A 27,931-nucleotide genomic window follows, 5' to 3' on the forward strand; every position below is an offset into this window, starting at 1 on the left:
TCTTTTTCTTTTTCTTTTTTTTGAGACGTGGTTTCGCTCTTGTTGCCCAGGCTGGAGTGCAGTGGCAGAATCTTGGCTCACTGCAACCTCTGCGTCCTGGGTTCAAGTGATTCTCCTGCCTCAGCCTCCTGAGTAGCTGGAATTACAGGCGCCCACCACCACATCCGGCTACTTTTTTGGAGTTTTAGTAGAGATGGGGTTTCACCATGTTGGCCAGGCTAGTCTCAAACTCCTGACCTCAAGTGATCCTCCTGCCTTGGCCTCCCAAAATTCTGGGATTTGCCTCCATTCATTAATTTTGTTGATTTGCAATGATTTACAAGATTTGTAGTTCAAAGGGACCATTGTTAGTGTCACAAGTACAGTGCCTTTGTCTGTTTGTGCTGCTGTCAAGGAATACCTGAGGTTGGATACTTTATAAAGAAAAGAGGTCTAACTGGCTCACAGTTCTACAGGCTGTACGAGAAGCATGACACCAGCATTTGCTCAGGTTCTGTTGAAGGCTTGAGGCTGCGCCCACTCTCAGAGGAGGGTGAAGAGGAGCCAGCGTGCAGAGATCTCATGGTGAGAGTGGAAGGGAGAGAGGGGTGGCAGGTGCCGGGTGCCAGGCTCTTTTCAACAATTAGCTCCCAGGGAACTCTCCTGAGAACTCACAGAGTAGAGAACTCACTACCATGAGGATAGCTCCAAGGCATCCATGAGGGGTCGGCCCCATGACCCAAACACCTTCCAGTAGACCCCCGCCTCCAACTTTGGGAATCAGATTTCAATATGGCATGTCAAATATCCAAAACATAGCATATAACTACTGCAGTGGGGATAATTTTTTTTTTAGACAGATCTTGCTCTGTCACCCAGGCTGGAGTGCAGTGGCACCGTCTCAGCTCACTGCAACCTCCACCTTCTGGGTTCAAACAGTTCTTCTGCCTCAGCCTCTTAAGTTGCTGGGATTACAGGTACCTGCCACCATACCCAGCTAATTTTTGTACTTTTAGTAGAGACGGGGTTTCACCATGTTGGCCAGGCTGGCCTTGAACTCCTGACCTCAGGTGATCCACCTGCCTGAAATGAACGAATAAATAAAAATTCATGATAATCCAATCCAGGGTTGATTTCCGTTTATATTGCTGAAACCATGTAAGGTTTCAACCAGATAAGATGTGGTCTCCACTATCTCCCCACTTGGTTTTAAGTGGGGGAGATACTAGATTGAAGGCTTATGTGGATGGGAATACTTACCTACATCAGTGTAGACAGCTACATTAAAATCCCTTGAGGCTCTTATTGAAGTACAGATTCCCAGGTTCAAAGTTTCAAAGAACTGAAGTATTAGGTTGCACTGTATGAAATTGCTATTTGTGGCCAAATATCAACAATCTCACATGATCCAACCAAATATGATGAAAATCCCACAGTACTGAAGTAAACCTACTGAATACAATTTGATATCTTAGCTGTTTTATAAGGACTTCTAGTGAACTCATTTGTTCAAAAATTCATTCATCCGATCGACCAGGTATAAATTATGACTACTAACTCAGATAAGATGTGATCTCTACCATCATAACTACTAAATAAAAGGAAAACATGTGATTTCCAGTTCAGATGAGTCACTGAAGCAAGAAACCCAGAAGGAAGAACCAACTTGTGATGAAAAAGTCATTTTCCAAGTTCCTGGGACTATGGATACCGAACTTCAGTTATCACTTTAATTACAGCAGATATACAAGCCACGACAAACTGGCCTGATCTATATATAATTACAGACACAAGAAATGCTTTGGTTTTACTAAATCTCAGATATCACATTGCCATTGTTCCTCTCTCCTAATAAGAGTGTGTAAATTACAGATACAGATGTTTTTAAAACTTTCTGATAGCCAGCGGGTGCAGTGGCTCACGCCTGTAATCCCAGTACTTTGGGAGGCCAAGGTGGGCAGATCACTTGAGGCCAGGAGTTCAAGACCAGCCTGGCCAACGTGGCAAAACCCCGTCTCTACTAAAAAAAAAAAACCACAAAAAGTAGCTGGGTGTGGTGGCGGGTCCCTGTAATCCCAGCTACTTGGGAGGCAGAGGCACGAGAATTGCTTGAACCCAGGAGGCGGAGGTTGCAGTGAGCCAAGGTCGTGGCACTACACTCCAGTGTGGGTGACAGAACAAGACTCCTTGCTCCTTAAAAGACGTCCTTAAAAATAATAATAACTTTCTCGTAGCTGTATTTCACATCAGGAAACAAATAATCCTGATAAAACTTATTTGACTAGCTACTTATTGGTATCAACAAGCTCTTATTGAATAAATATGTAACTGAATGACATCCTGGGGGCTCATTATTATTATACGAGTTACCCAAAGTTCCCAGAATTTCTGGTATGCAGTGCTGTAGCCAACAGTGGTCATTCCTATATCTGCTTTTACAGTTTTTACTATCTATACCACTTACTCTCAAAACTTCATGGGCATAAGAAACACCTGGGGGGGGGGGGTGTCAATTGAAATACAAAATAAATAAAAAATAAAAAACCACTATCAACAACATTTGAGTCTTGCATTTTACCTGTGATTTGGGTGCCTACAGACTTTATCAGTGTGCTTCTCATGGGAAGTTTTAGCACTTGAAACCCAGGGACACCATTTCTATTATCTGAGACCGCCTTGAAGGTTTCTTCCCCTTTCGATATTCCTCTCTGTTCTTTCTCACTAATTCTTGGAAAGTCATCTTCAATTCAGTTCAACAAATACCTATTGTATATTTACTATATAGTAGACACAGAGCTCAGAGCTTAAGGAATGTGAAAATGCACAAGACCTGCCCCCTGGCTACGAGGAGTTTTTTCATCTAGTAGGAGAAGCATGTGTGTCTGGCTATAATACTTGGCAGAATAAAATAGCTGTGATGTTGAGTTTCATTTCTATTGCATAGATTGAATGTCTTCAGCTTCAGGTTGCAAATCCTGGTGACTCCAGCACAATATGTGTTATAAATAGCATTGCATCTTGACTGCAAATGAACTCAGAGAGAGAGAGACAGACAGAGAGAGAGAGAGAGTGGGCAGGCAGGAAGGTAAAAGGTTGAGCACAATTTGGGCATTTGTTTATGTGATTGAACTACGGCTGGGGCTGGGCTAGGTGCTGTTCATGGCTGGAGGAGGCAGGTTCTTTTCCTGTATGAGATTTTTATTGTTTATTTTTATTTTTTGAGATGGAGTCTCCCTCAGTCGCCCAGGCTGGGGTACAGTGGTGCAGTCTCAGCTCACTGCAACCTCTGCCTCTTGGGTTCAAGAGATTCTCCTGCCTCAGCCTCCCGAGTGGCTAGGATTACAGGCGCCTGCCACCACGCCTGGCTAATTTTTTGTATTTTTAGTAGAAACGGGGTTTCTCCATGTTGGCCAGGCTGGTCTCGAACTCCTGACCTCAAGTGAGCCACTTGCCTCGGCCTCCGTGAGCCATCGCGTCCGGCTTTGTATGAGATTTTGTCTTTGTGACTAAATCACTTCTTTGTGTACAAACTTACATTCTGCCCCTGAGCATGTGTGTTCATGCTTAACTGATTCAAAGACTACATTTCCCCCAACATATTACACCAAATGTACTTAACAGCAATTAGAATGTTTGCCGCCTGCTGTGTGCAGATCTCCCCAGAAAACAAAATTCTCCTAAATGGCAGTATAAGTAATTCTGAAGATTAAAGCTGGTGATTTGCAGAGTGCTTGGTTCGCTGGCTTCCTGCAAATATCAAGATTAACAAAGAAATTCATTGATCCCATTTTGCCTCCTTAATGCCTGTGCACAGGCCTAAGGGAACGCATCCCACGTGGCTGTGTGATTCAGATGAAGACTTGCTGTTGCTTTTTTTTCATGGCCAAGATGCTGATTTAGTGGCGTTTTTCTTGGCAAAAGTGCCCCAAGAAAACAAATCCATGTGTGTATATTTTTACAGGAAACGCTCCACCTAACCCTGCCCTGCTGAAAGCCTTCCCCGTGAGTCGTGAAGGAAACATGGCCGATTTGCTACTGTTCAAAGGGCGACTCAGGTCTTGACTGAAAGACCGTACACGGGTTGTTTGATGCTGGATAAATCTCAGCCACGCTGAACACTCCTTTCCCCAACTCTAAATACGGGACCCCTGAACATGTTGCCCTCCACAGCTTCTTCCATTTCTTTCTTTCTTTCTTTTTTTTTTTTTTTTTTTTTGAGGCAGAGTCTCACACTGTCACCCAGGCTGGAGTGCCGTGGCCCGATCTCAGCTCACCGCAACCTCCACCTTCTGGGTTCAAGTGATTCTCCTGCCTCAGCCTCCTGAGTAGCTGGGATTGCAGGCATGCGCCACCACTCCTGGCTAATTTTTGTATTTTTAGTAGAGCCAGGGTTTCACCATGTTGGCCAGGCTGGTCTTGAACTCCTGACCTCAAGTGATCCACCCACCTCGGCCTCCCAAAGTGCTGGGATTACAGGCATGAGCCACTGCACCTGGCCACTTTGTTCCATTTCTAATGTGTTAATGTACTCAATAAGCAATAGTTTTGGAGTGTAGATGGTGTACCCTGAAATCCACCAGGCACTGGAAAATACAGTGGTGATTGAGAGGCAAAGTCCTTACCCTCAGAGCAGAGCAATCTTTTGCAAACACACGTTGTGTCCTGGTCACTCTAGTGAGACCAGCAGCCAATGCCAGCCACCAGTTTGGCGGCTTTCTCTGGACAGCTCCATCACCCCCATTCCCTTTGATTGAGACTTTTCTGTGCCCATGTTGATCTCCCCAACTTGGAATTCTTCTCCATTCTCTGATTTCTTCATTCTCCGACTTCAAAACCAGCCATCTTTAGTATTCCCTTCCAGCAGTTAAGTAACTTTCCTATAGCCGATATTAAAAAGAAAACCCTAGACAAATTAAATGAAACAGAGTTTAATTGAGCAAAGAAGGATTCGCGGATCGGACAGCCGCATGGTGGATAAAGATTTAAGGACAGCAAAAGGAGAGTGGTGGACGGAAAACAGAAGGAAGGTAGAGAAGCAGCTTCTTGGTTACAGCTCAGTGTTTGCCTTACTTGAGCACAGTTTGAACAGTTGGCCACCTTTGATTGGCCGAAACTCAGTGATTGGCACAAGAATAGGTGACAGTTTGTTTCCATATCCAGTAAGGTTACAGTCCACTATTTATGGAGAAACCTTGAGGTTTAACTTAAAGTATGCAAAGAGGCAGCTTTAGGCTAAACTTACATATATATATATATTTTTCCATAAGTTATTGGGGTACAGGTGGTATTTGGTTACATGAGTAGGTTCTTTAGTGATGATTTGGGTGCACCCATCACCTGAGCAGTATATACAGCACCCTATTTGTAGCCTTTTATCCCTCACCTCCCCTCCCACTTTTACCACCAAGTCCCCAAAGTCCATTGTATCATTCTTATTAGGCTAAACTTAATTTAACAGTAGTTAGTGGCAGGCCAGAGATTTGAAGTCAGGCCTCAATACAGATTTGGTGATCTGCCTTCCTCAGTTCTTGGCATGTAGGATCTTGGTGCTCCCACACAGTTTTATCTTTTCCTTCTCTGAGTGTCCTGGATGGAGTGTCTCGCTTCAGTCCTGGTCTTCACAGGACTCAGTGCCCTCCACCAATATCCCGCTGGGCCTAATTCTGCCTCTCTTCCGTGAGGTCGTTGTATGGGGTGGGATTCCCAAGGCAACATACCATTTTGCCAGGTAAATGGCATTCCTGGCAGTATTCCTTTGGACCAGTGAGGAAAGTAGAACATTTTATGGGGTAGTGCAGATGTGTGACTAAATATTTTTCATTAGAACCCATTTTCAATGACTCATTAAAGCAATTTTTAAACCCAGGCATGGAGTCAGGGAGCAAAACTGTCTTAGGGAGAAAAGAGGGAGGTATATCAGGACACTCATTTTGAAGAAGGCATGACTTTGCCTACTAGAGCTTAGCATGCTTTCTGCTTACAATCCCACCTGCTGGCTGAGTGGAGAGCAAAATTCTTTAAAGATGTAGGAATATAAGATGAGAGGAACTCATTTGCTGGGGCTGAATGCCAAGTGAAAATTCCGCTTCTTTAATCTACTTCCCTTCTCCTATCTTTCCCCTGCATTCCCAGATTTCTAAAAGGAATCATTTTAATACTTTTTTTATTATTTTTCTTTTTTTTATTTTGAGATGGAGTCTCACTCTGTCCCCCAGGCTGGAGTGCAGTGGCATGGTCTTGGCTCACTGCAACCTCTGCCTCCTGGGTTCAAGCAGTTCTCCTGCCTTAGCCTCCCAAGTAGCTGCGATTACAGACCCGTGCAACATCATGCCTGGCAAACTTTTGTATTTTCAGTAGATACTCGGCTTCACCATGTTGGCCAGGCTGGTCTCACAGTGACCTAAAGTGATCTGCCCACCTCGGCCTCCCAAAGCACGGGGATTACAGGCATAAGCCACCACACCTGGTCATGGAAGGAATAGTTTTTGTTTTTTTGAAACAGAGTCTCGCTGTGTTGCCAGGGTGGAGTGCAGTGGTGCGATCTCAGCTCACTGCAACCTCTGCCTCCCAGGCTCAAGCAATTCTCCTGCTTCAGCCTCCTGAATACCTGTACTACAGGCATGCGCCACCACGCCCAGCTAATTTTTTGTAGTTTTAGTAGAGATGGGGTTTTACCATGTTGGCCAGGATGATCTCAATCTCTTGACCTGCGGTGATCCACCCGCCTCGGCTTCCCAAAGCGCTGGGATTATAGGCGTGAGCCACAGCGCCCACCCAGGAGGAATAGTTTTAATCCGTTGCATCCATCACTCCCTCCACAGCTCAGCATAGTAAGCACTGTATTGAAATGTGCAGATGTCTCCTATGATTTCCTGCCAAATTTAATAGTTTTAATAGAGTTTTAAAGTCTTTTTTTTTTTAATTTAAAGAAAGTATCCAAATGACAGTTGAATATGTTATTTATGAATTGTCTAGATCAGCAGTTCCCAGCCTTTTTGGTACCAGGGACTGGTTTCGTGGAAGACAATTTTTCTATGAACTGGGGGTGAGGGGTGGGTTGGTTTGGGGATGATTCAAGCTCATTCCATTGATTGTGCACTTTGTTTCTATTATTATTACATTGTAATATATAATAAAATAATTACACAACTCATTACAATGTAGAATCATGGGGAGCCCTGAGCTTGTTTTCCTGCAACTAGACGGTCCCATCTGGGGGTGATGGGAGACAGTGACAGATCATCAGGCATTAGATTCTCATAAGGAGCTCACAACCTAGATCCCTCGTATGCTCAGTTCACGATAGGGCTTGCACTCTTAAGAGAATCTAATGCTGCTGCTGAGCTGACAGGAGGCAGATCTCAGGTGGTCATGTGAGTGGATGGGGAGAGGCTGTAAATACAGAAGAAGCTTTGCTCACTCTCCTGATGCTCACCTCCTGCTGTGTGACCTGGATTCTAACAGGTCACAGACTGGTATTGTTCCGAGGCCTAGGGGTTGGGGACCTGTGATCTAGATGTATACATAGAAAAAGAAACCCTCGGCTAGGCATGGTGGCTCACACCTGTACCAGCACTTTGGGAGGCCGAGGCGGGTGGATCACGAAGTCAAGAGATCGAGACCATCCTGGCCAACATAGTGAAACCCTGTCTCTACTAAAAATACAAAAATTAACTAGGCATGGTGGCGGGCGCCTGTAATCCCAGTTACTCGGGAGGCTGAAACAGGAGAATTGCTTGAACCTGGGAAGCGGAGGTTGCAGTGAGCTGAGATCGTGCCATTGCACTCCAGCCTGGCGACAGAGCGAGACTCTGTCTCAAACAAACAAACAAACAAACAACAAATCCTCTTCAAGCCCCAGCCCCAGATCTCTCTCTTCTCAGCAAAGGTGACTACTGTTGGCTGTTTCTTGTGTGTCTTTCTGCTGTTTTCTTATGCATGAATATGTTAGACATGTCCATTTTTAATCTTGAAAGATTCTGCCAACTTGCTCTCTAAAGGACTCTGCCTGTTTATATGTCACCCAACAGTACATGAGTGGCCTTCCTCACGCCTGACTCCCTAGGTAAGACCAGTCTTCATTTGTTTTGCCAACCTGAAGGCTAAAAAAATATTTCTTTATAGTTCTTGGATGCCTTTCTTTGACTATTACAGAGGTTGATCATCTTTTCATATATTTATTGAATATGTGGGTTCCTTCTGTTGATTTCTGAGAGACATTTGTTCATATCACTCACTCGGACCGAGACTTTTTGTCTTTTAGTTCATGGAGTTTCAATACATTTTGCTCTACCTATTGGTGAACTATGTTGTTAGGTATGTATATTCGTGACTATTTAATTGTCTTAAGCAATACCTTTGATCAATAAAAAACATTCCTCTTTGACCCTGGATTCCTTCGTGTCTCTTGTAAAACCACTGCAGTAATCTTATCGATCTACTTCTCTTGCCTCTCCTCATCAATACTTCTTCCTTATAGGCTTCTGAGTATCTTTGTAAAACATCAGTAGGTTCTAGCTGGGTGTTAGCCTGAGGATAAACTGATGAAGGGTATGGAACCGAAAAACATATAGGTGGAAACCCCAAATCCCAAGCGCTGGCCATGGGTTTACCTTGACATGTGTGCAGGGGAGGTGGGAAGGGGACAGTCTGGACCACTGGCATTTGTACCACACATCATAATGGCAGCCGAGAAGGGAACCTATTTGGTATAGACCGAGCTTCCCTTCTGTTTGACATGTTTGTTGGTGGTTTCCAGACAAGTGTCCCTAAGCTATGTGGTTGTTTGCCTTTAACGGATGGTTCCAGGTTACAGTGGGGCCCCCAATGCCTGAGGCCACCGGGAAATTGAGAAATCAGATCTAGTGAGTTGCCAATTTCTTTGACTGGTCTCACTAGCCACTGACGAGTCCACCAGCTCCTTTCAAATTTAATTTCAGGGGTCAAATGCCCCCTTCTATTTGGGGCTCTTCCTATCAGACCAAATGCCTTGTTCGTAGTTCTGATGATTTAGACTGGAAAACACCGTTTTCTGCCAACGATGCAGTCAGCTGCATAGAACAAGCTGCCATTGTTGATTAGGTAAGTTATGTGGTCAAGGAAGTACCTTTTACTGGTGGTCTTTATTCAGAATAAGGAAGAGGGGACTTGTGATGGAGCCACACAGAGAACTAGCAGGTCACCAGCGAGAGCACTGGACCCTAGGAGAGGACTTGGGCTCTCTGAGCCAGTTTTGACTGCCCACGGAAGATGTCTCCACACATTCCCCATTGCTTGGGGCCAAAAGGAAGTGGCAGAATCTCTGGGGCCATGGGAGGAGCCAAAGAACAGACGTGGGGAGGGGGAGGATTGTGATCTGGGGAAGAGAGCGTGCACACACGCATCTTTGTTGGACCTGAAGGGATGCTGTGCTGTTCTTTGATTAACACACATGCTCTGTGTAATGTCACTTCTCTGGTCTAAAACCCTTGACACTGGGAATTCCCATGACTGGAGGATCAAGTCTGAATTTTATAAGCTGGCTTCAGAACACCTGGTACACTGCTGTCTTCTTTTCCTCACCTCAGTCCCTTCCTTGAAACATCTATTTCAGTTTCTTGGCGGTACATTGTGCATTTTCTCTCCTCTGTTTTTACACATGCTATTCATTTTTTTCCTAGAGAGTTTTTCCCTTCTTCCTGTCTCCCCCTTTGCAGGCCCTCGCCTGGAAATTACTTACTCATGCTTCATGACCCAGTTCAAATTTTATCTCCTCTGTGAAACCTTCCCTGGGCCCTGTTGATCTCCTTGAAGGCAGAAATAAGCTCCCAGAGCAGGATGAACAAACGTCTCTTGTCACATTTATCCTTCCGTGTCATAATTATGATTTACATATATATTTTTTTTCTTAAGGAGCTGTGAGCTTTTCCAGAATAACAGTGAGATTTTAGAAATTTCTGTATCCTCAACATTTTGCTTGCCCATAATTGATGCTCAGTGTTTGCAAATGTCACAGTTAAGCTAATGTTTCTGGGTGATATAGACATACTTGTTCTTCGGTGTGTTAAGAAGGAAGAAACAGATTTTTAAACGGATACAAGATCCATATTAAAATCAAAGGCTAGGCATGGCCCTCCATCAGTGATAAGCATTGAGGCATATCTATACTGCCCAGTTTCCTTGGCGGGGGGGTGGGGGGGGTTCCTTTCTCCTGGCTTTTACCACTGAGATGAAATAAGAATCGGAATTAAATAAAGTCACCATCCTCAGCAAGAGATGAGTTTCTTCTCCAGTGATCTGATGTGGCATTTTCAGCCAGGAATGAGATATCCTGGGAGGGCAATCAGTATTTCTACAATTATAGGTTCTTCAATAGTCCTAGAATACTAGAACTCTGTGCTCTGCACAACCTACTCTTAGTACACATGACCAGAATGTCTTTTCTCTGTTACATTGATTAATGTATTAAACCAATACTTATCAAGTATCTGGGATGAGCCTAACCTATGTCAGTAGATATATCAGCCAAAGATTAGTGGTCCCTGACCTCATGGAACCTGTAGGCTAGGGATGCAAAGGGTAAGAGTTAGGAACAAAGGCTATGGAGAGATTTATTGTTGCCACCCTGAGTTCCTGCCTCATGTATCCACTACCATTTCTATAGCTTCCTCAATAGCCCAAAATGTGAGGAGTCAAGTTAATATGGCAGTCTCCAAGTTCGTAGGAGATCTTCCCTGTGGGGTTTTGGAAAGGAAGGCACTGCTAGTTGGAGGAAGGTTGAAAAGAATGAAAACTATGTGCCAGGCGTGGTGGCTCACGCCTGTAATCCCAGCACTTTGGGAGGCAGAGGTAGGCGGATCACTTGAGGTCGAGAGTTCGAGACCAGCCTGGCCAACATGGAGAAACCCCGTCTCTACTAAAAATACAACAGTTAGCCCGGTGTCCTGGCACGCGCCTCTAATCCCAGCTACTCGGGAGGCTGCGACACAAGAATCACTTGAACCCAGAGGCGGAGGTTGCAGTGAGCTGAGATCGCACCATTGCACTCCAGCCTGGGTGACATAGTGAGGCTTTTTGTCAAAAAAAAAAGAACAAAAACTATGTATTATTGACCTGTGTCAGAGGGATGATCCAGATGGCAGGGAGAATTCTACAGGACGTTCAAAAGCCAGTGGAAATGAGATTTAAAGAGGACTGAAAACATTCTTTTAATGCCATTCTGTCCTAGGGTGGAAGTGAGGTCTAGAGGAAGCAATTGGCCATGTAAGTTATTAGATTGCTTTACAAGTGGGTATTAGTGAATGAGACCCAATGCCAGGGATGCTCAGTTAGAGAGTTTGGCTTCTTAATAAAACACCCAGCCCCGGCTCCCATCCTGTATGGCATTGTCATCATTGTAAACAGCAGTTCTATAACCTTAAGAAATTGGCATACAGCTGGAGCTAACTCAATTTCCAAACAAGATTTTAGTCATTGTATGTTTAAGTCTCTCATGCTTCTTCAGAGCCACCTGTTCACCAACAGAGGAGAGTCTCCAAGTGGAGTGACTGATTTTATGTTTATTTTATTTTAGTTTGTTACTTTTTGAGGCAGGGGCTGAAGTGCAGTGGCAGCATCATGGCTCACTGCAGCCTTGAACTCCTGGGCTCAAGCGATCCTCCCGCCTCAGCCTCCTGTGTAGCTGGGACTACAGGTGTGTGCCACCCAAGGCTGGCTAATTTTTTAAAATTTGTATTATTTATTTTTACTTTTTTGAGACAGAGTTTCCATCTGTCACCCAGGCTGGAGTACAGTTGTGTGATCTCGGCTCACTGCAACCTCCGCCTCTCAGGTTTACGTGATTCTCGAGCCTGAGCCTCCTGAATTGCTGGGATTACATGCCCTAATTTTTGTATTTTTAGTAGAGATGGGTTTTCGCCATGTTGGCCAGGCTGGTCTTGAACTCCTGGTCTTAATTGATCTGCCCACCTCAGCCTCCCAAAGTGCTGGGATTACAGGTGTGAGCCACTGCGCCTGGCCCTTATTTTTATTTTTTGTAGAGATGGGGGGGGGTCTCTCTTTGTTGCCCAGGCTGGTCTCGAACTTCTGGCCTCAAGTGATCCTCCTGCCTCAGCCTCCCAAAGTGCTGAGATTACAGGCATGAACCACTGTGCCTCGTCTGACTTTATGTTTATTATACAAGCATATCGTGGGATTGCTCCTGGGTAGAGACAGAAGTTGGAGGTCCCCTTTAGTGGTATCTGTATTTGTTTTCAAGAATGAATAATGTGAGGTCAAGTTGTATCTTTCTTCCCCACATCTGCATGTCAAAGGAATAGTTGTGATTTCATTTTTGATTCAGAACTGTTCCTGACTATGGCATCAGTGGGCAATTGTAGGGTAACACAGTGTGTCTCTTATTTAATGCCCCTTCATGTCATGCCCATGTGAAAATCTCAGGCTTTTAGTCAAGCTTTGCAGTTCCCTTTGATTTTGCAATATGATTTTGTCAGCCACGAATTGATCTAAATAGATGTGTTTTTCTGTTACATTTGCTTATGATAAAAAAAGAACAGAAAAAGTATAAAGAAGCAACAAAAATGATTTATAATTTCACCACCCAGAGGCAAAATGACATTTCATTGTTTTTTACTTTGGGTGTCTTTTATTACTCATGAAGTTCTACCTGTTTTTATAAGTTTGTTAGCCATTTGTCTCTTTTGTTATATGAATTATGCATTCATGTTTTTTGTTTATTTATCTAATTGTGCTCTTTGAGTTTTCATTATTTGAATAGTGTAAGATCTTTCACTCTTTTGTTATTGCTGTAAATGACTTTTTTGCAATTTGCCGTTGTCTTTTAATGTTATTTTGATGATCAGAGGTTTTCGGCTATTATTAAACTATTACTTTTAAACTTGGAAATTCTTTCATATCCAGAATTTGTATGAATATTTACTTATATTTTGTTTTATTTTCCCTATATTTATAATTCTAAATTTAATGGTTTTATCTATCTGCAGTTGGTTTTGAATTGTGTTTGGAAGGGAGACGTGCACTATTATACCCCATAAAGATAGGAAAGGACCCCCAACACCATTTATTGAATGATTCTCTCCTTGCTTTTGGTTTGTGGTACCTTCTAGGTATTTATTCTCTAAGAGCAGGTCTGCTTGTGGCCTCTTGGTTCTGTTGCACTTGCCAGTTGGCTTGTTCTGGAGCCATCCTGATTAAATTATATTAGCCTTAGAATTAGAGTTATTATGTTGTGTGTGACAGGGTCTCACCCTGTCACCCAGGCTGGAGTGCAGTGGTGCCATCATAGCTCACCGCCATCTTGAACTTGTAGGCTCAAGTGATCTTCCCGTGGCAGCTTCCTGATTAGCTAAGACTACAGGCACGCACCACCATGCCCACCTAATTATATTCTTTTCTATTTTTTTATTTTTTGAGATGGAGTCTCGCTCTGTTGCCCAGGCCCAGGCCCGAGTGCAGTGGCGCAATCTTGGCTCACTGCAACCTCCACCTCCCGGCCTCAAGTGATTCTCCTGCCTCAGCCTCCTGAGTAGCTGGGATTATAGGCACCCACCACCAAGCCTGGCTAATTTTTGTATTTGTAGTAGAAACAGGGTTTTGCCATGTTGGACAGGCTGGTCTCGAACTCCTGACCTCAAGTGATCCACCTGCCTCAGTCTCCCAAAGTGCTGGGATCATAGGCATAAGCCAGCATGCCCAGCGTGTTTTACTTCATTTTTAAGATAGAATCTTGCTCTGTTACCCAGTGGTGACATCACAGCTCTCTGCAACCTCTTCCTCCCAGGCTCAAGTGGTCCTCCTGCCTCAGCCTCCCTAGTAGCTGGGACTACAGGCATGTGCCACCACACCTGGCTAATGTTTTTAAAAAATTTTGTAGAGATGGAGTTTCACCATGTTGCCCAAGCTGATCTCAACCCTCTGGTCTCAAGTGATCCTCTTGCCTCTGCTTCTCCAAGTGCTGAAATTATAGATGTGAGCCACTGCCCCCGGCCATAATTATATTAGCATTATATTGGATTGAATATCATATACAGATGTGTAGCATACAACGATGCTTTGGTCATCTGTGGCCTACACACGATGGTGAAAAGCTGAAAAATAGTTCCCAGGTAGCATACAAGAAAGGGATCCCCATGCTAGCTCCCAGAAGGGCTTAGCTCTTGTTATTTTAAGGAAACTGAGGCCCAAAAAGGAGTGATCTGCATGTCGAGGTGGGGAGCTTTTAGTATCAACACAGTTTGATAACATGCTTCTTTATGCATTGCGTGTCTCATTAGCATGTGAAACCTCTACTCCTGGGCATGATTTTCAGTATTATAATGAGATTATATTGAGGAAAAACTCAGTGAAAGGTCAGTGCTTGGAGCCCATCTTGTCTTGAGCCGGCTGGATTCGGTCAGGCTCTTTTCAGGAATGCCAGCGTCTCACTTCACTAGCCTTGGAAGATGGCCACGTTCTTACCAGGAATGGTGGAGTCCCTCTGTAACAACCTGGGGAGAAGGAACTCAAGGAGAGAAACAGGTTCTTTCTTTTATGGTTGGGAATTCTGCTTGGTTAGCTAAGTTAGGAGGGCCTGCTTTCTGCGGTGTGACTCAGGTCAGCTGGTGAAGGGAGGCAGGGAGGTTGGGGAGGGGAAGATGTGAAGGGTCTTGGTGACCATGCCTCTTGTCTGCCAGGACCGAGTCTCTATACCGGGGGTCCCCAGCCCTTGGGCAGTGGAGTGGTTTCGGTGTGCAGCCTGTGGCCTGATAGGAACTGGGCCGAACAGCAGGAGGTGAGCGGTGGGTGAGCAAGCGAAGCTTCACCTGTGTTTACAGCTGCTCCCCATCCCTCACCTGAGCTCTGGCTCCTGTCAGATCAGCGGCAGCATTGAATGCTCGTAGGAGTATTGTGAATTCTGCATACGAGGGATCTATTTCATAGGCTGCACACTGCTTATGAGAATCTAATGCCTGATGATCTAAGATGGAACAGTTTCATTCTTAAACCATCACCCCCACGCCACACCCCCGGTTCATGGAAACCTTCCATGAAACCGGTCCCTGCTGCCAAAAATGTTGGGGGCCGTTGCTCTATACTGTCTCCCAATGATAAAATCTAACCACACGTTTCTCCAAACATATCATATTGTTAAACACCATATGACTGTGCATCTCTGGGTTTCCTTATACCCTTTCCTTTTCCACAGTTTTGTTATTTATTGTTACCTATTCTTTCAGGTGCAATGTTGAAATCATTTGTCAAGTGCTAAAATTGTTTCCATAGAAATATTTACAAAGGTAACATTTATAGTATTTTTTAAATTATAAAGGTAATGCGTTTTTGGTGTGGAAAACTGGAGACCACAGTGAAATATAAAGGAGTAAACAGAAGCAATAAAAAATTCCTCCACTCACACCTTCCTTGATGAATAATTCCTTCTTTTCAGAAGCAGGAGCTTTGGAGTCAGGTAGATCTAGCTTTAAAGTTTAAGTCTACCCACCACTTTCTTGGCTTTGTGAAAGTGACTCTGAGCCTCAATTTTCTCATCTGCAAAATGAGGAATCCTACATGACTGGCTTATTGTGAAACAGAATGAGATAATGTATAGGCTGTACGGTTCCAGCATAGCAGCCAGAACGGCTGGGCTCACCCTTGCACATGTCCAGCTGGGGGCCGCCTTTCTGCTCCTTGTGTTTCAGGACCAGTGGGCTATCCCAGTCTTCTCATTATGAAGGCAAGAGAGCCCCTCGTGAGGCTCACGCTTGGAGCTGGTACGTAGCTCTTCACCTGGTCAAAGCAAGCTATGTGGCCAAGCCCAGATCCGAGGGGTAGAGAAAACAGACTTTGCCTCTTGAGTGGGAAAAACTTCAGTCACACTGCAAAGGATGTGGAGACGTGGAAGGTGAAGGATTGGGCTATGAATGCATTTTCCCACATAGTAGAAACAGGATCTGCTCAATCTCTCTGGCAGTTCAGGATGGGAGAAGGCATTTTAGATTGACTGAGATAAGACCAGGTTAGGACTAAGCTGGACCTGGAGGGGCTGGGGTGTAGGATCTGACTGAAAGCTGCATTTGGCGTGTTCTTGAGGAAGATTTTTTTTTTTTTTTTTTGAGACGGAGTCTTGCTCTGTCGCCCAGGCTGGAGTGCAGTGGCGCAATCTTGGCTCACCGCAAACTCCACCTCCTGGGTTAAAGCGATTCTCATGCCTCAGCCTCCTGAGTAGCTGGGATTACAGGCGCACACCACCATGTCCAGCTAATTTTTGTGTTTTTAGTAGAGACGGGGTTTCACCATGTTGGCCAGGCTGGTCTTGAACTCCTGACCTCAGATGATCCACCCACCTCGGCCTCCCAAAGTGCTGGGATTACAGGCGTGAGCCACTGTGCCCGGCTGGAAGATTTTATAAGTGGAGATAACAATAATGAAAGTAACACAAGGACATAGGGATGGCCCAGATGGGGGAAGAAACAGAAGTGTTTCAGGGTCAATGTCAGTAAAAACACAAGCTTGCAGGGCCAATTTGGGCAGAACAGTAAAAGGAAAATCGGCTCATTTGGTAATACGTTTCTCATTTCTCTGCTGACGTTGCAGGGTAACAACTTTTAGGACCAGTTTGGAGCTCTGTAAAGGGCCAAAGAGGTTGGAGGGTGAGACATTGAGTGAGAGCAAAGGGTTTTATGGCCTTCAGAGATGGTCTCGCTCTGTTGCCCAGGCTGGAGTGCAGTGGTGCAGTCACACCTCACTGCAGCCTCGACCTTCAGGACTCAGGCGATCCTCTCACCTCAGCCTTCCAGGTGAGTAGCTAAGACTACAGGCACATGTCACCATGCCTATCTAATTTATAAATTATTTTTAGAGACACGGATCTCCCTCTGCTGCCCAGGCTGGTCTCAAACTCTTGGGGTCAAGTGATCCTCCTCCCTGGGCCTTCCAAAGCTCTGGGATTACAGGCATGAGCCACTGCCCCCAGCCTTTGGCTTTTAATTTCTGTAAAGAAACCTACTGGGCCAGACGTGGTGGCTCATGCCTGTAATCCCAGCCAAAAATCTGTGGGGCTCAGCTTTCCTTGGCCAGATATGCCAGTTTCAATGTACAGTAGGAGGGCAGAACACTTGAGGTCAGGAGTTCACGACCAGCCTGAACAACATGGTAAAACCCCGACTGTACTGAAACTTCAAAAATTAGCCGGTGCGGTGGCGTGCGCCTGTCATCCCAGCTACTCGACGGGGGCTGAGGTAGGATAATCACTTGAACCTGGGAGGCAGAGGTCACAGTGAGCCAAGATTGTGCCACTGCACTCCAGCCTGGGCCATAGCGTGAGACTCCATCTCAAAAAAAAAAAAAAAAAAAAGAATCCTACTGGCCAAATTTTGGATCTGCTGCTGCTTGGCGTAAAGCTATTTATTATTTCTAATTTGCATTATTTCCTGATGTATTTTCATCCCTCTTGCAGCAGTCAGGGTTGTCCCCTCGTTTGACATGTACCATAGAAAGGTTATAGGATTGAATACTATGTAAGAATAACGTAGGCAGCATTTCCTGTGCATGCACAGGAGGATTTTTTTTTTTTTAGCTCTGGCCTGAAACTGTCTGCATTAATTTACCCTTAATTGTTTTTAGAAATTCTATTCCTGAGCCATTGCTTAATAAAACTTAAGGTTTGGAGTTTTTTGTTTTGTTTTGTTTTTTTTGCTTTGGTTGAATTCACCAAGATAAGCTGTATTATACTCAGATTCATTTACTGAACTGAGAATCTGAAGGACGCCTCCCTTCTGCTCCCGTATGTGTGTGAGTGTGTGTGTATGTGTGTGTGTGTATGTGTGTGTGTGTGTCTGTCTGTGTGTCTTTTCTTCCCTTTTAGAGAAAGCAGTGCTGTACAAAGCAGGGAACTATGGTAGAATTGAGGGTAAAAGAAGAAAATCCTTCTGGGCACAGTGGCCCACGCGTGTAATCCTGGCACTTTGGGAGGCTCAGGCAAGAGGATTGATTGAGACTAGGAGTTCAAGACCAGCCTGCGCAACTTAGCAATGCCCCATCTCTGAAAAAAAAAATTAAAATCAGTTGGTGATGGTGTCGTGCCTGTAATCCCAGCACTTTGGGAGGCCAAGACAGGTGGATCAGTTGAGGTCAGGAGTTCAAGACCAGCCTGGCCAACATGGTGAAACCCCGTCTCTACTAAAAATACAAAAGTTAGCCAAGCGAGGTGGTACACGCCTGTAATCCCAGCCACTCTGGAGGCTGGGACAGGAGAATCACTTGAGGCCGGAAGGTGGAGGTGGCAGTGAGCCAAGATTGTGCCACTGCACTCCAGCCCAGGCAACAGAGCGAGATTCCATCTCAAAAATATATATATATATATATATGTATATATATGTAATCTCCTTCTGATGATAAAGGGTTAGTTTATCCATGACAGGCCCTCCTACTGTACCTTGAAACTGGCATATCAGGCCAAGGAAAGCTGAGCCCCACAGATTTTTGGCTAAAGGCAATTACCTCGTCCCTGGAAAAGCAACTCTTTATGACTCAAAGAAAAATACATATTTCCCAGGTAGCCGTGGAGCCAGTAGGTGATCAGTCCAAGAATAAAAAAATGTCTTCGGAGAATATTCCAAAATAAATATTAATAGGAGCCAGGCTGGCAAAGAAGACATAGAGCTTCGTTGAGCCTAAAGTGCTTGGCAACAGAACCTGGGCTAGTCACTGGCCTGTGACCATGGTGTTGGGGGATACTCACACTGACAGTGATGTTCTCTGGGTGTGTAGACTGAGTTCATCTCTTCCTGCCCTGCTTCTGAGGGAAGCTGTTAAAAGGTATGAATTCTCTCCCCAGCAAAAACAAAACAAAAAAAAAATTCCTTGTCCATGCACCCACAATGATATGGTTTGGCTCTGTGTTCCCACCCAAAGCTCATCTCTAATCGTAATCCCCATGTGTCAAGGGAGGGACCTGTAGTCTCCACCTGTTGAGGGAGGGAGGTGATTGGATCATGGGGGCGGTTTCCCCCATGTTGTCCTTGTGATATAGTGCGTGAGTTCTCAGATCTGATGGTTTTATAAGTGTTTGGAAGTCCCTCCTTCCTTCTCTCTCCTGCCGCCTTGTGAAGAAGGTGCTTGCTTCCCTGTTGCTTTGTGCTGTGATTGTAAGTTTCCTGAGGCCTTCCCAGCCATGTGAGCTGTGAGTCCATTAAACCTCTTTCCTTTATAAATTACCCAGTCTCGGGAATAGCTGTGTGAAAACGGACTCATACAATATCTTGCATTCAATTTCTAGGAGTTTTGCAGGAGCTCCATAGACCACAAAATATCTCATGCTTTAAAGCAGGCTAAATCTTGATGTGTGAACATTGCCCCAATATGACTAATAGGCAGGACACACTTGGACTCAAATGCTAGAGTAGACAGTTTGTACGGGAGACTGCTCTATGAGGGAAGTGAGCTAATGAGGTGTGTTGTTGCTTCCTGGAAGAACTGCAGAGCTCAACTGGAGGAAATTAAACCACTCAGCAAAGTGTGCATTTTTCCTAATAATGAGAGCTCCAAAAGCGGGGCCTCGCACCTCTCAGTGATTCCAACCCCCGTCTCATTTTGCAAGGTTTGCTGTTGCCAAAAATGATACCACTCTTTCCCGAGATTATAGGGAAGCCTTGATGAGGAGGGAAGCAAAAAGGGAAAATTGGGCTGGTTAATGCACTTGACCTAAGCAGCTTTCAGAGTTTGAGCCCTGATTAGTAAATCAAGGGAGACAGAAGTGTGGTTGTGTTCGGGATGGTATCTTTTAAGCATTGAGGTGCCATCACTGATGCTTTAATTGAGGTAGGAAATAAGTGATGCCTTTGATCATAAGAGAAGCAGAGGGAATAAATAGGAAAGGGATTTTCACTTGTTCATTCAGTAACCATTTATCTGCCAAGCATTCTGCCGGGCTCTAGGGGAACAGAAAGAAATAAGGCCAGTCACTGTGGCTTGTGCCTGTAATCCCAGTGCTTTGGAAGGTGTACGAGGAAGAATTGCTTGAGGTCAGGAGTTTGAGACCAGCCTGGGCAACACACTGAGACCCCATCTCTACAAAAAAAAATTAGCCAGGTGTGGTGGTGCACGCCTGTAGTCCCAGCTACTTGGGATGCTGAGACAGGAGGATTGCTTGCACCCTGGAGGTCAAGGCTGCAGTGAGCTATGATTGTGCCGCTGCACTCCAGCCTGGGCGACAGAGCAAAACCCTATCTCTAAAAAAGAAAAAAAGAAAGAAGATGCTGTAGCTCCTGAACGCCTGCACTCTTGGAGTGGGGATGACCAGAGTGAAGAGTGCCATGATGGCAGCCCACAGAGGAACAGAAAGTAACAAAGGAGAAGTGCCTGATACCAGGCTGGGCTCTGGGAAGGCGGGGGCTGGAGACCAGAGGAAGTGCCTAGCAGGAGGAAGGTAGTGTTGGGCAGATAGAACAGTTTGTGTGACTTGAGAGACAGCATTCTCAGTTCTAGGAAATAACAAATTCATAGTGGCTGGAGAAAGGGCAGGGAGAGGCGATGAGGTTGGAGAGATGGATCGGGCTCAACTTGGGTGCCAAGCAGAGGAATTTAAACCTAATTCTGAAAGCTTAGAATTAGGAGAGGCCAGGAGATCCTTTAAGTAGAGGAGTGACATGATCATATGTACTCTAGAGAGGTCATTCTGGTCGCAGTAGGGTAAATGGGATGGGGTTGGAGGCAAGGGACCAGTTAGGTGGCTTTTGGTGTCATTCACGAGGTAACCAGTGAGAACTGGAACTAAGGCGGTAGGAATGGAGGAGAAGGGACAAATGTCACACAGAGATCCTGAAAATGGCAGAATCTGTAGGATTTGGTGACCGATAGGCATGTTGAGGGGTCATGACTTGAATTTGACTCCTGAAGAGACAGGGTGGTGGCCTTCAGCAAAGACAGGGTGGTACAAAGAGAGCAGGTTTCAGTTTTCAGCATGCTGAATTTGGGATGTTTATGAGCGCTCCACGTGGAGATTTACAAGGAGGAGCTGAAGTTTCAGTGAAAGTCCAGGCTAGAGATGTGGGTTTGGGAGTTGCCAGGGTACTTGGAGCTGTAAACTTGCATGAGGTCACCCAGGACCCGTTTATGAAGAGAGAACAAAGGGCAAAAGAAGGAGCTTGAGGATTTGGGGAATTTAAGGGAAAGGGTAACCTGTGCAACAAAACCAGTGGCCAAGGAAGATCCCAGAGGAGAAAAAGCCCAGATAGGAATGGGGGAGGAATATTGAGTGTCCAGGATCCGAGAGGAAATAGCGATTATACAAGGAGAGGGATGGCGGTGTTGCATACTGCAGAAAGGATCATCAGCGATGGTGAGGTTGGGAAGGTCCCTCCATTCTGGCCACATAGAGTAGATGTCACTGGAAACTTTAACAAGAGCAGTTTCAGCAAAATAGGTTGCATAGGAGCCAAATGCTGGGTGAAGCGAGGAATGAATGAGAGGTAAAGAAGGGAGACAGGGAGGGAAGGGAACATGGCAATTAAGCCAATTAAGGCTGTGGAAAAAGAGACTACTTATTTTTTATTAGCATTAATATTATTATTATTTATAATAATAAATAATAATAATAATAAATAAACAGAACAGAATCTTGTTCTGTTGACCAGGCTGGAGTGCAGTGGTGCCATCATGGCCCCCAGCAGCCTTGAACTCCTGGGCTCAAGCCATCCTCCTGTCTCAGCCTCCTCAGTAGCCAACACCACACCCGGCTAATTTTTAAAATGTTTTTGTAGCGATGGGATCTTGCTTTGTCGCCCAGGCTGGTCTCGAACTCCTGGCCTCAACAATCCTCCTGCTTCAGCCTCCCAAAACTCTGGGATTATAGGCATGAGCCACCGCACCAACCCAATTTTTTTACTTAAATGGGAGGGAGCTGAGTAGAAAAGGTCGGCAGAGGGAGAGCGAAGATGCAAGAGAGAGAGAGTGATGGACGAGGCAAGGCTCTGAGGTGGGAGGAGGCTGGGATCCACAGTAAGGATGCAGGGGTCAGCCTTGAACTCCTGGACTCAGCTTCCATCAAGAGAGGAGGTGAAGACAAAGAATGGGTTGAGAGGTAGGTAAGCTTGCAGGAGGGAAGTGCTTCTCCCATTTCCAGTGTGCAGGAACCACCCAGAGAGCTTGATAAGGGGTAGATTGCTGGGCCCCACCTCCAGGGATTCTGAGTCCCTAGGTCTGGGAGGAGCCTGGGTTTTTTTTTTTTTTTTTTTTTTTAAGACAGGATCTCGCTCCGTCACCCAGGCTGGAGTGCAGAGGCGCGATATTGACTCACTGCAGTCTCTGCCTCCCAGGCTCAAGGTATCCTCCCACCTCAGCCTCCTGAGTAGCTGGGACTACAGGCGTGTGCCACCACACCCAGCTGATTTTTATATTTCTTGGTAGAGGTGGGATTTCACCATGTTGGCCAGACTGGTCTTGAACTCCTGACCTCCGGTGGTCCGCTGCCTCTACCTCCCAAAGTGCTGGGATTCCAGACATGAGCCACCACGCCTGGCTTGGTCCTAGGGATTTTTATTTCTAACAAGCCCCCAGACGATGCTGTTGTGGATGCTACAGACCTGTGGACCACATGTGGAAATTAGGGCTGATGGTATTGATTTCTCTGTGGAGTAGGAGGCACAATCCCTTGCGGACTGGGAGGTTGGCCCAAGGAACTTGGCAAAAGGTAGAGGACAGTGAAGGGTAATGAAATCCAGGGTTCTGACCTAGAACATAAAGAAGCCTGCAGAGCAGGCCAGGTGCGGGGGCTCAGGCCTGGAATCCCAGCACTTTGAGAGGCCGAGGCGGGTGGATCACCTGAGGTCAGGAGTCTGAGACCAGCCTGGCTAACATGGTGGAACCCCATCTTTACTAAAAATGCAAAAATTAGCTGGGCGTGGTGGTGCATGCCCGTAATCCCAGCTAATCAGGAGGCTGAGGCAGGAGAATTGTTTGAACCTGGGAGGTGGAGGTTGCAGTGAGCTGAGATCACGCCATGGCACTCCAGCCTGGGCTACAGAGCAAGACTCCGTCTCAGAAAAAAGAAAAGAAAAGAAACCTGCGGCGCAAAGAGTGGAGCCCCTGGAGGTGTCTCCTTTGCAGCTGCATGAATGTGAGACTTGGTCCTGCAGCCTGCAGTGTCAGCTGTGTAAGAAAAGGGGAGAAGAGGCAAGTGGGTGGTTCTGTCTAGAGCTGGGGTCCTTCAGCACTTGTGGGAAAGAAAGGCAGAGGGACAGGAGAACTGTGGGGTTGGCAAAAGGCAGAGCCTGGTTGAAGGAAGTATGGAGAGTCCAGTTGGACTGGACGAACTTGAAACCAGGGAAGGGCTAATAGATTAAAAAAACAAAACAAAATGGCTAGGCGTGGTGGCTCACGCCTGTAATCCTAGCACTTTGGGAGGCCGAGGTGGGCAGATCGCCTGAGGTCAGGAGTTCAAGACCAGCCTGGACAACATGGTGAAACCTCGTCTCTAATAAAAATAGAAAAATCAGCCGGGTGTGGTGGCAGGTGTCTGTAATCCCAGCTACTTGGGAGGCTGAGGCAGAAGAATCGCTTGAACCCAGGGGGCAGAGGGTGCAGTGAGTCGAGATCACGCCATTGCACTCTAGCCTGGGCCACAAAAGCAAGACTCCATCTCAAAAAAACAAAAACAAAAACAGAACAAAACAAACAAGTGTCCCAGGGCCTGGAAGTCTAAGAGTAAGGGTTTTGGGACTGCGAGGCTGGAGAACTGGGATGAAGTGAGATTATGACTGTTGAAGTCAAAGGTGGTCCAACTGCAGCTATTCTGGGTGTCAGTGAGGTCCAGGAAAAGCCATGGGGGTTTGAGATAATTGCATTGCAGTAACCGAAACGAGGTGGTCCTCCTGGGCATCCCTGGGTGTGGGGTCAGAGGCTCTTGAAGTGGTGACAGGAAGGAGAGGTTGCAGTGACAAGGTTCTGATGAGGTGTGACACCGCAATCTGGTGTAATCTTCTTTTCCAAACCAAAGGGCAGTGCGTTCATTCGGGTTCCCTAGAGAAAGAGAAGGAATTGGGCAGGGGCAGGATGGGGAGGTAGAGAGAGAGAATGAATTTATTTATTTTTCCCATTTTTTATTGTGTTAAAATATACATAACATAAAATTTACCATCCTAACCATTTTTAAGTGGTTCACTGGCATTAAGCACATTTACATTGTCATGTAATGGCCACCACCGTCCATCTCAGGACATTTTCCTCATCTGAAACAGAAACACTGCACCCAATCACAGTAATTTCCCATTCCCCCTTCCCTGTCCCCTGATAACCTCTTTTCTATTTTCTCTCTATGAATTGGACCATTCTAGGTAACTCCTGTAAGTAGAATCATACAGAATTTATGTTTTGTGATTAGCTTATTTCACCTAGTAATCCTCAAAGTTCATCCATGTGGTAGTATATTGCAGAATTTCCTTCCTTTTTAAAACTGGGTAACATTCCATTTTATATATACACAGCCATCCCTTGGTATCTGAAGGGGATTGGCTCCAGACCCCCCTTGGATACCAAAATCCCTGGAAGCTCAAGGAAATCCCTCACATAAAATGACATAATATTTGTACATAAACTATGCACATCCTCACATATACTTTAAATCATCTCTAGATTACTTAGAATATCTAATGCAGTATAAATGTCATGTAAATAATTGTTACGCTTATTGATTTTGTATCATTATTATTATTGTTATTGAGACTGAGTCTTGCTCTGTCGCCCAGACTGGAGTGCAGTGGTGCGGTCATAGCTCACTGTAACCCTGAAGTCCTGGCCTCAAGCAATCCTCCCACCTCAGGCTCCTGAGTGGCTGAAACTGCAGGCATGTGCCACCATGCCTGGCTAATTTTTACTTTTAGAGATGGGGTCTCACTGTGTTCCCCAAGCTGGTCTTGAACTCCTGGCCTCTAGCACTCTTCCCACCTTGGCCTCCCAAGTAGTTAAGGCTACAGGTGTGAGTTGCTATGCTTGGCTCTATGTTTTTTTTAATCTTGATTTTGGGGATATTTTCCCTCTGTGGTTGGTTGAATATGAAAATACAGAACCTGTGGATTAGGAAGGCTGACTCCACATACTACATTTTGTTGATTCATTTGTCTGTTGATGAACACCTGGATTGCTTCCAACATTTAGCTGCGAATAATGCTCTATGAACATGCGGGTACTAGTATCTCTTCAAGACTCTGCTTTCAGTTCTTCTGGGTATATACCCGGAAGTGGAATTGCTACTCTACTGTTAACGGACCACCTACCATACTATTTTCCACAGCGGCCGTAACATCCTCCCCTTCCACCAACAGCGCACAAGGGTTTCAATTTCTCCGCATCCTCTTCAACAGTTGTTATTTTCAGGTTTTTGTTTTGTTTTGTTTTAACAGTAGCCATCTTAATGGATGTGACGTGGTATCTCAGTGTAGTGCTGATTTGCATTTCTCTAATGATTAGTGATGTTGAGCAGAGAGAGGTTTATTTTAAGGACCTGGCTCACATGGTTGTGGTAACTGGCACATCCCACGTCTGCGTGGTAGGTGGAGACCTTGGGAAGGGTGTCTGGTGGCAGAATTTCCTCTGGCAGTGGAAAGAGACGATGTGAAGTTGGGTATGTCCACAGCGTGCTGCAGTTCTAAAGGGTTTTCTCACTGTCTTGCAGCTACTCTGAGGATGTCAAGGTGGTGTTTTCTGACTCAAACTACCTTTTCCATCAGAATCCCACAGTTTCCGTCCCATGTTGCCTTCCAGAGCTCTGAGAGTTTGAGGGTAGCATGTGGTGGAGAGGCCTGAGTGCCCAGAGAACACGGACCTTCATCAGCGGTAAAGACTTTATTAATTAATGCTCATGATCTTCTGCATGTTTATGGAGCGCTTTGGAAATGAATAGGAATTAGCCCGGTAGGAATTTGCAGAGCCTGGTGTGAGGCTGTCATTGCATTGTGAGTCTAGCTCTTTACTGTGTAATCTCTAAAGCTTACAAGATTTCTCCTGGAAGGTCAAGGAAGAGTGCCTCTGTGCTCAGTAGAGCTCTGATATCCCATTTCTCCCTCTGTTCTTGACCATGCAAGTCTAATTCAGTGAGATCTATCCATTCAGATCCAGCTTGGAGCTCACCGTCCCCACCTCCCTGGTCCAGCTTAGCCCATCTATTACAGCTGTTGTAGATACTTCGTTTGACACTTAGCATCTCCTGCATTGCATTGACAACTGCCTTGTTAGAAGTGTTTAATGTGCTTTAGCCCTCATATCCCAGAACTCTGGGTGATTGGGGTGGGGCAGTGCATGGTGATTGGTCCTGTCCCTTGGGTGTGGCAGATGTTAGGGCAGAGACTGAGGGGCATCACTGCACTTGGGAGCTAGAGTTGAGGCAAGCAGCCAGGAAGGCTGCAGATCGGCCACACAGTTTCGCCCATGTGAGCCAAGCGATACCGAGAAACCCAAGTAGACCCTCGAAAGGGGAGCGCTCGCCTTAGACAGACCCAAGAGACAAGGGCTGGAGGCTGAGCTCAGGCCCAGTGGTCACCTGCCCAGCCCGGCAGTCATCTGCCCAGCCGTCTGAGCATGCACAGTGCACCTTCCATATCCAGCCCCTTTAAGATCCTCTTCTGTGCCCCTGCCCTGAGGGATGATGGTGACGACAGAGTCAGGCCTTGGTGCACAGTGGCTGAAGTGCTGCGGTGGCTCATTAGCACAGGACTTTTGCAAGGCCCAGAGTGACTGAGGGCAACCTTGGCTCCTCCCTGCCTGGGATTCTTCAGTTCCAGGGCTTGGGGGCAGAACACTCTCCCACATGAGCTTTATCCACATTCCCGCCAGCCTGATTAACCCCAGGGGAGGTGGAGCCGGCTTCTGCTCACCCACATCCCCCTTGAAGGGAAATCAAACCTGAGCCGGCTCAGTGATACTATGTGGGAATACTTTGCCCCCAGCAGGCCATGGGCATGGTGCACCTGGCTACAGAGGACCTTCTCCTAGTTGGGGCTTTTAGGGCAGAGATGAAGAAATCAAGAAATTGGCTGGGTGCGGTGGCTCATGTCTGTAATCCCAGCAGTTTGGGAGGCCGAGGTGCGCAGATCGCTTGAGGTCAGGAGTTCAAGACCAGCTTGGCCAACATGGTGAAACCCCATCTCTATTAAAAATACAACAATTGGCCAGGTGTGGCAGCACATGCCTGTAATCCCAGCACGTGGGAAGGCCCAGGCAGGCAGATCACCTCAGGCCAGGAGTTCGAGACCAGCCTCTGAGGGACCCTCTGGAGTGCCCTTGTTTTGTGGACCACCACACAGTCAATGAGATGATTCCTGCCAACTGCCTGTGAGCCCGTCAATAATCACTGTAATATCCCTGGCAGCCCCCAGAAGTAGATTTACGGCAGCATGGTAAAAATGAGGCTGCTTGATCAATGCGTCCCTGGATGATCTTCTCCAGGAGACACAAACACATATTGTAACAAAACTTTATTTTCTTCTGAAAATTGCCTACATGATTAATACGGCCCGACATAGCCCAAGCTGCTCAGCATAAGAAACAGCCGTATTTCTTGCCCCTCTTCAGCTCTGCTTCTCTCTCACTCCATGGCTTCATCTGTTTTCTTTGTTCTGCTCCCTATTCCGTTGTGCTATATATTGTGCAATCTCCCATAAGGAGAAGAAGGATGCATTAAAGTGCAGGTACCTCGGCACTCCATTCCACTGTGTTTCTCTTTGCTATTTCCAATGTGGCTTAGGCGTAAGCATGAAATGAAATTCCTCAGTGCTCCCTGGACAGACTCTCGGTGCACCTGTGACTGAGAGAAGCAGAGCACGTTCCCCGGGTACTAAATCATCTCTTACATCACCTGGAGCCGTGGAGAAGGCCAAAGCTCTATGCTCTGGAGTCCAGACTGGATGAGAGGAATTCTTCCCTTTAATCACTGCGCTCGGGCATATGAGGGCTGCTGGGTATTCTGAGGGAGGGATGTCAGCAGGTT

At 45.9% G+C, this 27,931-nt stretch overlaps 1 protein-coding gene across 2 annotated transcripts in view; it reads left to right on the forward strand.

Moving 5' to 3' along the window:
- Positions 1–27,931, forward strand: part of GALNT17 (polypeptide N-acetylgalactosaminyltransferase 17) — a 584,160-nt gene that overhangs the window by 228,251 nt on the left and 327,978 nt on the right. The gene's annotated exons all lie outside the window — the stretch shown is intronic.

The sequence above is a fragment of the Gorilla gorilla genome, chromosome 6, assembly GCF_029281585.2.
Source record: "Gorilla gorilla gorilla isolate KB3781 chromosome 6, NHGRI_mGorGor1-v2.1_pri, whole genome shotgun sequence".
Classification (NCBI taxonomy): domain Eukaryota; kingdom Metazoa; phylum Chordata; class Mammalia; order Primates; family Hominidae; genus Gorilla; species Gorilla gorilla.